This window comes from Chrysemys picta, chromosome 20, assembly GCF_011386835.1.
Source record: "Chrysemys picta bellii isolate R12L10 chromosome 20, ASM1138683v2, whole genome shotgun sequence".
NCBI classification, from domain to species: Eukaryota; Metazoa; Chordata; order Testudines; family Emydidae; genus Chrysemys; species Chrysemys picta.
This window is the reverse complement of record NC_088810.1, coordinates 6,051,669-6,064,623: the sequence shown is the minus strand read 5'-3', so window position 1 is coordinate 6,064,623 and position 12,955 is coordinate 6,051,669. Positions and strand designations below refer to the sequence as shown.

The 12,955-nt window shown below is 58.1% G+C and overlaps 1 long non-coding RNA gene across 1 annotated transcript in view; it reads left to right on the top strand.

The window, feature by feature from the left end:
• LOC135976848 (uncharacterized) overlaps positions 1 to 12,955 on the top strand; it is a 1,653,704-nt gene that overhangs the window by 1,043,840 nt on the left and 596,909 nt on the right. The window lies entirely within an intron of this gene.

Below are 12,955 nucleotides of genomic sequence, written 5' to 3'. Positions count from 1 at the left end.
GGAATTTTAGGGCATGGGCTATGTAGGTGGTCAAACTAGATGATTACAATAGTCCCTTCTGATCTTATGTATAAGTGTGACAGACCCAGACCAGTGGGGTACAGGAGTCTGGTAGAGGGCAAATATACTGGTCACTGGATGAGTAGTTTTCTGTTCCCTGAGTGACCAGAGTTACTAGGGGCTGCACTAGAGTAATCAGGAACCTGCTAGAACCAGTTAAGGCAGGCAGGCTAATTAGGACACCTGGAGCCAATTAAGAAGAAGCTGCTAGAATCAATTAAGGCAGGCTAATCAGGGCACCTGGGTTTTAAAAGGAGCTCACTTCAGTTTGTGGGGTGAGTGTGAGGAGCTGGGAGCAAGAGGCGCAAGGAGCTGAGAGGGTGTGGGTGTGCTGTGCTGTGCTGCTGGAGGACTGAGGAGCACAAGCATTATCAGACACCAGGAGGAAGGTCCTGTGGTGAGAATAAGGAAGGTGTTTGGAGGAGGCCATGGGGAAGTAGCCCAGGGAGTTGTAGCTGTCATGCAGCAGTTACAGGAGGCACTATAGACAGCTGCAGTCCACAGGGCCCTGGGCTGGAACCCGGAGTAGAGGGTGGTCCCGGGTTCCCCCCAAACCTGCCAATTGACCTGGACTGTGGGTTCTTCCAGAGGGGAAGGTCTCTCGGCTGTTCCCCAACCCACATGGTGAATCTCTGAAGCAGAAAAATCCGTCAATAAGCGCAGGACCCACTAAGATAGAGGAGGAACTCTGTCACAACTGGTGTCAAGGGTGGGATCTTGTTGTGCACAGCGAGGCGGAAGAAGGAGGGTGATTTAAAAAAAAAAGAGGATCTTTTTTTTAGGCCCGGTGGATGACGTAGTGCGGGCACTGGTACAAGCTACGGCGGCCCAGCAGGAGGCTACCCGAGTCCAGGCAGCCACCCAAGAGGAGGCAGTGCGGCTGCAGCAAGAGACTAATCGCCTGCTGATGGACCAGGCTGCCCAAGACCGAGCTATGTTGCGGGAACTGGTAAACCAGGTAAAGACCCTTACACAGCTGAACCGCGGCCATGATGGGACGCAGCTCATACGGGCCACCCATTGGCTGCAGAAAATGACGCGGGAGGATGATGTAGAGGCATACTTCCTGGCCTTTGAGAGGACAGCCCTACGGGAGGCCTGGCCTCGAGATCAGTGGTCTGGCATCCTTGCCCCATTCCTGTGTGGGGAGGCCCCGAAGGCCTACCATGATCTGTCTGAAGAGGCTGCAGCAGACTACCCCCAGCTGAAAGAAGAGATCCTGGCCAGATCTGGGATAACGACAGCAGTGCGGGCCCATCGGTATCAGGAAGACAAAACCCCGCGGTCCCAATTGTATAACCTCATCCATTTCGCATGAAAGTGGTTGCAAACGGAGTCCCGGAGTCCGGAAGAAATACTAGAGGTTCTGGTCATCGACCGATACATGAGGGGATTACCACCAGACCTTCTTGCCTGGGTAAGCCAGAACGAACCCGCCACCTATGATGAGGTTGTTGCCCTGGTAGAGAGGTGAAGGACAGCGAGGGAGCTGACCCGACCAGTTAAGGAAGAGGCACCCCGGCTTAAATTAGCAGCACCAAGACCTAAAGTTCGGGTGACTGGGCCACCAGGAGGGCCCAGGTGGAAAAAGAGAGATGCTGAAGGCCCATCAGAGGCCACAAAGAGTTGGAGCACTGAGGGAGAAAAGGATCGTGATGTTAGACTGCCCAAACCAAGAGACCAGGGAACGCCTAGGGCTCCATACAGATGTTATGCCTGCGGGGAGTGGGGACACATAGCTGCACAGTGTCCCAATGCTGAGGAGCCTATGCAGTGTAACCTGGGGAACTGGGCAGATCCATGCTCCCTAATCCACCTTGTGGGAGTCTCACTAAGCCCACATATGTATACCAGACCAGTGAAACTAAATGGGGTAGGAACCACGGCACTGGTTGATTCGGGGAGAGCTATCACGCTTATCTCAGGGAAGCTCGTGAAGTGTAGTCAGCTGCTGCAGGCTAAACGTACGGGGATAACCTGTGTCCATGGGACAGTTAGTTACTACCCCACCATCCCAGTAAAAATCGAGATCCAAGGGAACACTACTGAGGTAGCAGCAGGTGTAGTCCCTAAACTCCCATACCCGGTGCTCATAGGGAGGGACTTCCCAGGGTTTGGAAACTTACTCCCAGTAGGGGGATTGGAGAAAGATGGGGACCCTAAAATTGGTGAGGCATCCACAGCAGACTGTCAACCCCCAATCTTCTCTGAAATATCCCCAGATTTGTTCTCCACTCCCAGACGGGGTAGAAAGACAAAAAGGGAAAGAAGGGCAGCTAAGGCCTTGGGAACCCGAATACTGACCCAAAACCAGAGGGTCACTCTTGTAGGTAGGCGGACCCACGCAGCTGAAAAGGAGGCCACGCAGGAGGGAGTCTGACCCCCACCCTAATGCTTCTGAACCAGTAGAGGGAACAGAGACTGGGCCCCTAGATCTTACGCAGATTAGCCCCGGGAGAGGAAATTTTGGACAGGACCAGGCAGAAGACCCAAGGTATGACAACATTAGGAAGGAGGTGACTGAAATAGATGGGGTCCCCGTGGAAGGGAAAACCCAGGGACCAGGACCCTTCTTCATAATGAAGAAGGATCTCTTATACCGGGTTGCACCAGTACAGGGGCAGAAGGTACAGCAGATCCTAGTACCTCAAAAACACCAGAACGCTGTATTAAGTCTTGCTCATAGTCATCTTTTTGGGGGGCATTTGGGGGTAGAGAAGACCCTGGCACGAGTCCTATGACTGTTCTTCTGGCCCGGAGTACATGAAGAAGTGCGGAGGTACTATGCCTCCTGCTCGGAGTGTCAGCTGTACAGTCCCCGTCCCCACTTGAGGACACCTTTAGTACCCCTTCCCATCATAGAGGTCCCCTTCGAGCGAATAGCCATGGACCTAGTGGGACCCCTGGAGAAGACGGCTCAGGGCCACCAATATATACTTGTTGTTTTGGACTATGCTACTCGCTACCCAGAAGCCATCCCCCTGCGGAACACGGCCTCTGAAACTATAGCCAAAGAGCTGGTGGGGATCTTTGCCCGAATGGGGCTACCGAAGGAGATATTAACCGACCAAGGAACCCCATTTATGTCGAAGCTAATGAAGGACCTCTGTACGCTGCTCCATATACATACCCTGAGAACTTCGGTCTACCATCCGCAGACTGATGGGTTGGTAGAAAGGTTTAACTGAACCCTCAAGGCTATGATAAGGAAGGTGGTAAGTCGGGATGGGAAGGATTGGGACACCCTACTACCCTACCTTATGTTCACTATCCAGGAGGTACCTCAGGCCTCAACTGGGTTTTCCCCCTTCGAGTTATTATACGGGCGTCACCCCCGTTGCATACTAGATATCGCCAAAGAGATCTGGGAAGAGGAACCCAATGAGGGGAGAAATATAATAGAGCATGTAATGCAGATGCAAGACCGGATAGCCCGGGTTACCCCTATTGTACGGGAACATTTGGAGAAGGCACAGGAGGCCCAGCGAACCCATTACAATCGCCAGGCAAAAGTGCGACAGTTCCAACCAGGGGATCGGGTTATGGTGTTGGTACCCACGGCAGAAAGCAAGCTTCTGGCCCAATGGCAGGGGCCCTATGAAGTGGTTGAACCTGTGGGGGAAGTAACCTACACGGTGCGGCAGCCAGGATGCAGAAAACAAGAACAGATTTATCACGTTAACCTTCTGAAACCCTGGCATGCACAAGAGGTATGCACAACAGTCCCAAAAGACCTAACCCAGTAAAACAAGCCTTCCAAACAGGTGAGGGTGTCTCCCGATTTAACACCAGACCAGAAGAATGAGGTGTCTGAGATGAAATTCTGGAACCAAGATGTGTTCTCGACAAAACCGGGTCGAACAACCGAGACATATCACCACATCGTCACAAACCCTGGGGCCAGAGTAACAATGAGGCCCTATCGGGTGCCAGCGGCAAAAAGGGAGGAAATAAAAGCAGAAGTAAAAAAAAATGCTGGAGTTGGGGATCATCGAAGAATCCCACAGTCACTGGTCCAGCCCAATCGTGCTGGTGCCCAAACCTGATGGCACCACAAGATTTTGCAATGACTTCCAGCGTCTAAACGAAGTATCCCAGTTCGACGTGTACCCCATACCTCGCATAGATGAGCTAGTGGACTGTCTGGGTAATGCCCGGTACTTGACTACCCTAGACTTGACAAAGGGGTACTGGCAGATTCCCCTTACAGAAGACGCAAAGGAAAGGACTGCGTTCTCTACACCAGAGGGTCTTTTTCAATATACTGTCCTCCCTTTTGGACTACATGGGGCCCCAGCTACCTTCCAGCGCCTCATGGACAAGTTATTACGCCCGTATAACAGTTATGCTGCTGCCTACTTGGATGATGTGGTCATTCATACCCCAGACTGGGAAACCCACCTGGAGAAGGTGGAGGCAGTCCTCGATACCTTCAGGCGAGCTGGCCTTACAGCAAACCTTGCCAAGTGTGCTGTAGGGTTTACAGAGGCCAAATATCTTGGCTACATTGTGGGAAAAGGTTTGGTAAAACCCCAAGTGAACAAGTTAGAGGCCATCCAAAATTGGCACCGACCAAGTCGCAAGAAACAAGTCCGGGCGTTCCTAGGTGCGGTGGGGTATTACCAATGATTTATCCCCCACTTTGCCACAAGGGCAAGCCCCCTGACAGACCTAGTGAAAGCCCGTGGACCTGATCTGGTGAGATGGTCTGACGCAGCAGAGGAAGCATTCACAGACCTACGGACTGCCCTCTGCAGTAACACTGTACTGATAGCCCCTGATTTCACCAAGGAGTTTATCCTGCAGACGGAAGCATTGGAAGTAGGGTTGGGGGCCATTCTATCACAGATGGTCGGGGAGGAGGAACACCCAATTCTAAACCTCAGTCGGAAACTCCTTCCAAGGGAACAAAAATATGCAGTGGTGGAGAGAGAATGCCTCGCTGTAAAATGGGCCATGGAAACATTGTGCTACTACCTGCTCGGGCGCAGATTTGTCCTCGTGACCGAACATGCTCCTCTTCAATGGATGCAGCAGAACAAGGAGAAGAACACAAGGGTGACCAGATGGTTCTTATCCCTCCAACCTTTCCAGTTCTGTGTGCAACACAGAGCAGGGAGCCATCATGGCAACGCCTATGGCTTGTCACGTGTGCACTGTCTGGCGTCCAAAGCTGCCCAACACCTTGGCATTGAGCAGGGGGAGGGATATGTGACAGACCCAGACCAGTGGGGTACAGGAGTCTGGTAGAGGGCAAATATACTGGTCACTGGATGAGTAGTTTTTCTTCCCTGAGTGACCAGAGAAGGGGCTGCACTAGAGTAATCAGGAACCTGCTAGAACCAGTTAAGGCAGGCAGGCTAATTAGGACACCTGGAGCCAATTAAGAAGAAGCTGCTAGAATCAATTAAGGCAGGCTAATCAAGGCACCTGGGTTTTAAAAGGAGCTCACTTCAGTTTGTGGGGCGAGTGTGAGGAGCTGGGAGCAAGAGGCGCAAGGAGCTGAGAGAGAGAGACGCTGTGCTGTTGGAGGACTGAGGAGCACAAGCGTTATCAGACACCAGGAGGAAGGTCTTGTGGTGAGAATAAGGAACATGTTTGGAGGAGGCCATGGGGAAGTAGCCCAGGGAGTTGTAGCTGTCATGCAGCTGTTACAGGAGGCACTATAGACAGCTGCAGTCCACAGGGCCCTGGGCTGGAACCCGGAGTAGAGGGCGGGCCCGGGTTCCCCCCAAACCTGCCAATGGACCTAGACTGTGGGTTCTTCCAGAGGGGAAGGTCTCTGGGCTGTTCCCCAACCCACATGGTGAATCTTTGAGGCAGAAAAATCCATCAATAAGCGCAGGACCCACCAAGATAGAGGAGGAACTTTGGCACAATAAGGCGTGAATAACACAGACAGACTTCTCATACGATTATAACACACTATTGCCCTTTACTTAAGCAGGAAAAATACTCAGAGTGAGCAGATCATATAGAAAACATCCTGAACACGATGACCCTCACTCTGGTGCACCCCTTCTGTGAGAACGCAGGAGTGGGGGTTCTCACAGCAGAGCAGGGTAAGGCTGGCTCCCAGAGTCAAGGATTGGAGTGACCTGGCAGATCACAGGTCCAGATAACACCAGTGAGGGGTGATTGGGGTGAGGATAGCTGGGGGAGTCTGTGTCTCAGTGAGAGGTGATTGGAGTGTTTAGTGGCTAATAAGATCTGTGTATTATTGAGGTGGTAAGTGGGATGGGTGGGGGCTGAGGTTTCTGCCAGTCCTTTAATGGCCCGTCCTCCCAGCCCAGGCAGACACCTGACACAGACCCCTCATTCTCCTTCTCTGCGCACAGCCAGCTGTTTAACCCTTTGGCACCCGCTGACTAGCAACCACTAGACAAGTCAGTCCTTGCCAGGCATCTCATCCCGAAAACATTGCAGAGAATTCCTGCTTCACCCAGACACAGGAACCCTGGGGTAGAAATGAAGCATTCATCCCTATCTCCTGTTGTTGCTCACGGTGCACAAGTGGGAGCAGACTTAGCCCCGTCCTCAGGCACCCAGGTTCCCCTCCCCAGGCTGCCCAGGTCCGAGGCAGATGGCGTCAGTGAGAGTGAGGGGCCCCTCCGTGGGCTGCCTGTGTAACACGCAGACGGAGGTTGAATTCGTTCTCCCCTGATGGCCCCGTCACAGGTAGACGGGTTCCCCGTCTCTCCCTGAGATTCAGGTCGGCTCCCCATCCCTCAGAGCCCACACAGAGTGGGGGGGCCATCCCATACCCCACAGGGTCACACGGGGCAGAGGGGTTAGTGGCTAGTACCATGCCCTAGGCTGTCTCAGACAGAAAAGAGGAGAGCCACTTAACAGCCACTTCATCTGCCCCAGAGAGAAACCAACTTCACGCCAACAGACCATGGTGGCCAAAAGTATTGCAGGCAGGGAGTGGGTCTGAATAAAGCTGGGCAGATGTCCACTCTCTGCTCATCGCTGGAAGCTCTGTGATCGGCGAGGTCAGTGCGGGCACTCTGCCCTGCCCAGGTGTGAGGTCAGACAGACGGGGCGAGGGCAGCAGAGGCTGGAGCTTGCCAGAGCCAGCGTGCTGCAGCCTTCACTCCCCACCTGCCCAAGAGAGGCCGGCACAGACAGGGCGGCAGGGACCAGGTCATTGGAATCCAGGACGAGTTTCTGGAGACTGGGTTTAGCCATTGCTCAGTGGTGGTGCCAGGGACAGGGGCTCTCGGTGCCTCTTGCTCTTTCCCTAACGCTCTTCCTCAGCACTGCCGATGCCAGGTGCCAGCCCAGCCCCCTGCCAGCACTGCAGGGTCCAAACGTATCCCTGGCACTGCCAGTGCCTGACTCTCCCGGTGTTTAACCCCAGCTGTGATCAGGAGCAAGCCCGGCTGCCAGAGCTGTGTGGGGAACGGTGATTCCACTGCTGGGAGGAGTCGCTAGCTCTAAACCCGGCTTGGTTCCCATGTCGGACAGAACCTGAAATGCTGAAATTTGCCATGAGGGGGAAGGTCTTGGGGTCCGTGTCTCTGGGGCTGTCCACCTGGCACGCTGTCCTGGAGGCCAGAGCCTGTAGGCCCAGGGTGTTGTAGAGCTGCAAGCCTAGGAACATCACAGCCAGTGCTGCCATGGGGATTCTGGGCACGGCAAGGGGTTTGGGGCCCTGGCAGGCTGGGGAGAGACTTCTCCAATTCATACCTCCCCTGCTGCACAGCAGCAGAGCAGGAAGGGGCATCTCGCACCCCAGGAGCTGCAGCAGCCAGGAAACGACACGTATGGGAGCAGTGAGACCCTCTCCTTTCCAAGAGCAATGTCCTGCATTCCCCAGAAGGGAGCGGTTTGATAACGGCCTGGGCACAGATGGTGCAGAGTCGACAGGGGCAGTTCCTCAGAGCTCTCAGGGGCATAGGAGCGAAATCCATTGGCACGTTACACAGCTCAGTTCTGTCCCTTCCTCTCCCTCAGTTCCAGGGAAGTCAGCAGGTGACTCAGCAGGTGACCCGGCCATGACGGGAACCCAGATCTGCACGCAGTCTGTGGGTGACGCACGTTCTGCCCCCTTCACACCGAGGATTTCACGGCCTCCCATGGACACGTCCTGAAGGAATGGGATCCTGCTCACCCCTTCTGCACCCTCAACAGATGCCCAGGGGCAGGGGCCTCCTGTACAGTTCAGGCCCTGGGGGCTACTCTGCCCCATGGACTCGTGGTGTCTCCGGGGTCATTGTCCCAGATCCACACTGAGGTACTTGGCGCCACCTGCCCACTGCTCCTGCTCCCTCCTATGCAGCCCCCGAGCTAGACGTGCTCTGAGCAAGGCTGTCCCTACCCCACCCCAGCTGACTGCCCGCTGCATGGCAGGGAAGGGCAGTGGGGAGTTGTGGTGACCCTTTGCTTGCTGCCCAGGGGGGCTGTGGGAGCCCCAGGGAGAGCTGGATGGGAGCTGGGCATGAGCCACGGGTTGGGTAACATGTGGCACATGGCCCCGTGACCTTTCTGCAGTAATATCATTGGGTATCAGCCTAGGGAGGTCAGACCCCGCTGGGCTGGCTCACAGGGGAGCTAGTGAAGGCAGGGGGTTGGACTCGATGACCTTTCAAGGTCCCTTCCAGTTCTAGGAGATAGGATAAGGTCCCAACCTGAGGCCCCACCAGGGGATCGTAAACCCCCTGCCTCCCACTCAGGGCTGCTGAGAGAACCTCGAAAGCGTGAGCGGAGCATGAACTGAGGCCTCCATCTGCTGCCAGCCTGCAGTAATAGCTCCACTGGACCCAGCCCATGGATCTCAGCCCAGGCTGGGGGCTCTGCCAGTCTGTGCTCTGCGAGGTGGGAGTTGGTCCCCGGCCACAGAGTTCAGCCCTTTCCCCAGGCAGCACCATTCTCTGCAGACAAGCGCTGCCAGAACACCGGGGTCGTTAGCCACCCAGTCTGGAGGTCCCAGCTGGACGGCAGAGGGACACAGGGACGGAAAGGGCTGAGATACACTGGCGAAATTATCATTCCCAGAGACTGCCAAGGTCTGGAGAGGAGCTGTGAGGATGGGGGGAGGAGAGGGTCGAGGCAAGAGCCAGCCAAGCTGAGGAGCTGATGTTCCCCCAGGTTGAGCAGCTGGCACCCCAGGGAAAGTGAGTGGGAGCTGCAGACAAGTCTCCCGGGAGTTTATCTAGCCCTGCAGGGAGCAGAGGGGACATGAGCAGGGGAGGCGCATGTAGGAAGGTGTCGGAACAATTACCCGTCTCCCCTGTCTTTCGTTGCCTAAGGGAGGGATCCCTGTGTCCATCCCTGCAGCCAGGGCTGGCTCTAGGTTTTTTGCTGCCCCAAGCAAAACACATTTTGGCTGCCCCCGACCCAAGCCCTGGGCTCTTTTCCCCCAACCAGTGCCCTCCCACACCCGCACCCCCTGCCGCCCCAGCTCTGGGCTCCCCCCCACCGAAACGTGACCTCCTCGTTCACCACAGCAATCCCCGTTCACACTTGCAGTGGGGATCAAACCGTTTCTCCTATTTTTATTTCACTTTAGTATAAATCTCACCCCCCTGTTCGCCGCAACCCGATCTTTAGTGCTCCAAATGCAACTGGAAGGCATAGGGACTAACCCTCAAACCTTGTACCCGGAAAGGGATGGGGATCTAGTAAAGAGGGTTCAGGCGGAGGAGCGGGTGTGGGGGTGCTTGGGGGCTCTACACTGGCAGAGAAGCGGGGTGTGATGTACTCATGGAGGAAGGTGGAAGAGGAGGGGGGGTATCAGGAGGGTTGCGGGAGAAGAGGTGCAGGGGAAGGGGGAGGTGTGGAAGGAGAGGGCTGGGGGAGGGTACAAGGGGAGATGTGCGGGTGAAGGAGCGAGGGGGGGAGGTACAAGTGGAGGGGCTGGGAGCGGGATGGGTGGTGCAGGGGCTGAGAGGGGGAGGCGCTGACAGCTGCTTCCCCAGCCCCATGCAGGCAGAGCTGAGAGGACACAGAGTGACCCCCCCAGGTGCCTGAGCCGCGGGGGTCCCTCGGCAGGGCAGTATCCCCCTAGGGTGACCAGACGTCCCGATTTTATCGGGACTGTCCCGATATTTGCTTCTTTGTCCCGCGTCCCGACCAAACATTGGTCGGGACACTGGACAAAGAAGAAATTTTCCCTTCCGCTCCGGCGCTCGGGCCCCCCCCCGCCCCGGCTCCGCCCCCTCCTTCCCCCATTGGCTCCCTCCCCAAATCCCCGTCCTGGCCCCGCCTCTTCCCCAGCATTCCTCCTCCCTCCCAGGCTTGCAGCATGGCGGTGCAAGCCTGGAGGGAGGGGGTGGCGGCGGCGGTGCCTGGTTCCTGGAGCTGGTGAGTCAGCTTCAGCACCCGGGCACCGGGCGGGCAAGGGAGGGAGACAGGGGGGCTCAGCTGTGAGCCCCCCACCACGCCAGAGGGCTTCTGCCCGGGCTGCTGCACCCGGGGCCGGGAGTGCAGCCTGAAGGCTGCTCCAGCCCTGCAGCCCGCGGGGCAGCGCGGTGGGTCCGGTCGGGGGGCAGCGCGGAGCGGGCAGGGGCCAGGTGGGCGGTGCGGGGGCCTGGGCCGAATCCCTGCTGCTGCCGGGGAGCCCCGCGCCTCTCCCTCCCGCTCGCCGCTGCGGCTCCTTCCCGGCGGGACGCACCCCACGACCTGCCCCACTCACATGCGGCGCGCGTCCAGCTGCTCCTTCCCGGCGGGAGGGAGACTAGGCGTGGGGGACAGGCGCCGCATGTGCCCGGGGCAGCGGGAGGCGCGTCCCGCCGGGAAGGAGCCACAGCCGCGAGCGGGAGGGAGAGGCGCGGGGCTCCCTGGCAGCAGCGGGGATTCGGCCCAAGCCGCCCCCCGGCTCCTGCCCGTTCCGCGCTGCCCCCACCCAGACCCACTGCGCCCCGCATATGCCCGTGGCGGGCCAGGGGGCGGGAGGCTCCGCGAGGAGTCGGGGAGGGCAGCGTGCGGGGCCTGCTAATGCCCTAGGCCCCTTAAAACTTTTTTTTTTTGCTCTGTCCCCCCCCTTTTTTCGCTCCGCCCCCTTTTTTGGCTCTGCCCCATCCTGATATTTTATAGTGGTAATCTGGTCACCCTATATCCCCCGCTGCCCCACTCGGAGCCGAGCTCTGCCTCCCCCTGCCCAGGGCAGGCAGCGCGGGGCTGAGGTTGGGGAGGTGCACGGCGGGCTGGGTCCGGGGGCAGGAGGGGGCAGCTCCCTATCAGCCCTATCAGCACGTGAGCCGGGATCCGCACCCCCTGCCCAGCCCAGAGGCGCCCTGCACAGCCCCCTCGGGAGGGGAAACGCCGCGTCACCCTGGGGAGACTCCGAGCAGCAGCAGGACCCCTCTTCCCTCCCTGCATCCCTGGCCCCTCTTCCCTCCCTCCCCGGCTCCTCACACCCAGGCTGGACTGCAGTTCAGGCTGCCCGGCCACTGGAGAAACAGAGCATCATCCCCCGGAGCTGAGCCCCTCTCGCCGCCGCAGCCGGGCTCAGCTCCGGGGATGACGCTCCGGCTCTCCAGCGGCCGAGCAGCCTGAACTGCCGTCCAGCCTGTGCGACTCAGGCTGCCGTGCGCGCCATCTAGTGACTGCAGCCAGAACTGCAGCATCAGTTCCACCTCAGCCTGAAAGCCTCAGCTGACAGGGAACATCTTGGTTCAGGGCCGGCTCCGGCTTTTTGTGCCCCAAGCAAAAAAAAAAGGGGGGGGGGGGCTGGAGTGCCGCCCCTTGGAAAGTGCCACCCCAAGAACATGCTTGGAGCGCTGGTGCCTAGAGTCGGCCCTGCCTGCAGCCCCCGGGGATGGGCCATCTGAGGGGAAGCCCCGAGTCAGAGGCCAGACCCTGTGTGATGTGACAGGGAGACTCAGGCTGTGCGGCTGAGCCCTTCCCCCAGCCCCTTGGTGGAATGGCTCCAGTGCAGCTCGACTCCCTTTGATCCCCTTACACCTGCTCTCATCCCCTGAACCCGGCCCACGGGCACTAAGTGACTCCGCTGCCTGCTGTGGTGCTGACCGATGGAGCAGGAGCAGATGCGCCCGTCGTGACGCTGACCCAAGCTGGCCGGTTTTATCCCGACACTGAACGTCTCCTCTGCCCTCCCCGTCCCACCCCCACATGCACTGAGAGCTCTCGGCCCCAGGGCACCCGGTCGGCGCTGTCCCCCTGGGGCTGCATCATGGCGGGAGACTGGAGTCAGCTCCTGCTGCAGGCCTCATGCCCTAGCCTGAGACACCCGACTTCCTCTTCCCATACTGCGCAGTTCCGAGGCAGATGGGGTCTCTGAGAGTGAGGGGCCCCTCCAAGGGCTGAGGGCAGACGCTCGCTCCCTGCTCATCGCTAGAAGCTCTGTGATCGGTGAGGTCAGTGCGGCCTCCCTGCCCTGCCCGGTTTTAGGTCTAGCCATTGCTCAATGGTGGGTACCAGGGCCAGAGGCTCACGGTGCCTCTTGCTCTTCCCCTAACGCTCTTCCTTAGCACTGCTGATGCCGGGCGCCAGCCCAGCCCCCTGGCAGCACTGCAGGGTCCAAACATATCCCTGGCACTGCCAGTGCCTGACTCTCCCGGTGTCTAACCCCAGCTGTGATCAGGAGCAGGCCCGGCTGTCAGAGCTGTGTGGGGAACGGTGATTCCACTGCTGGGAGGAGTCGCTACTCAAAACCCGGCTTGGTTCCCATTTTGGAAAGAACCTGAAATTGCTGAAATTTGCCATGAGGGAGAAGGTCTTGTGCTCCGTGTCTCTGGGGCTGCCCACCTGGCACGCTGCCCTGGAGGCCAGAGCCTGTAGGCCCAGGATGCTGTAGAGCTGCAAGCCTAGGAACATCACAGCCAGTGCTGCCAGGGGGATTCTGGGCATGGCGAGGGGTACGGAGCCCTGGGAGTTGTTCCGCGGCCACAGAGTTCAGCCCTTTCACCAGGCAGCACCATTCTCTGCA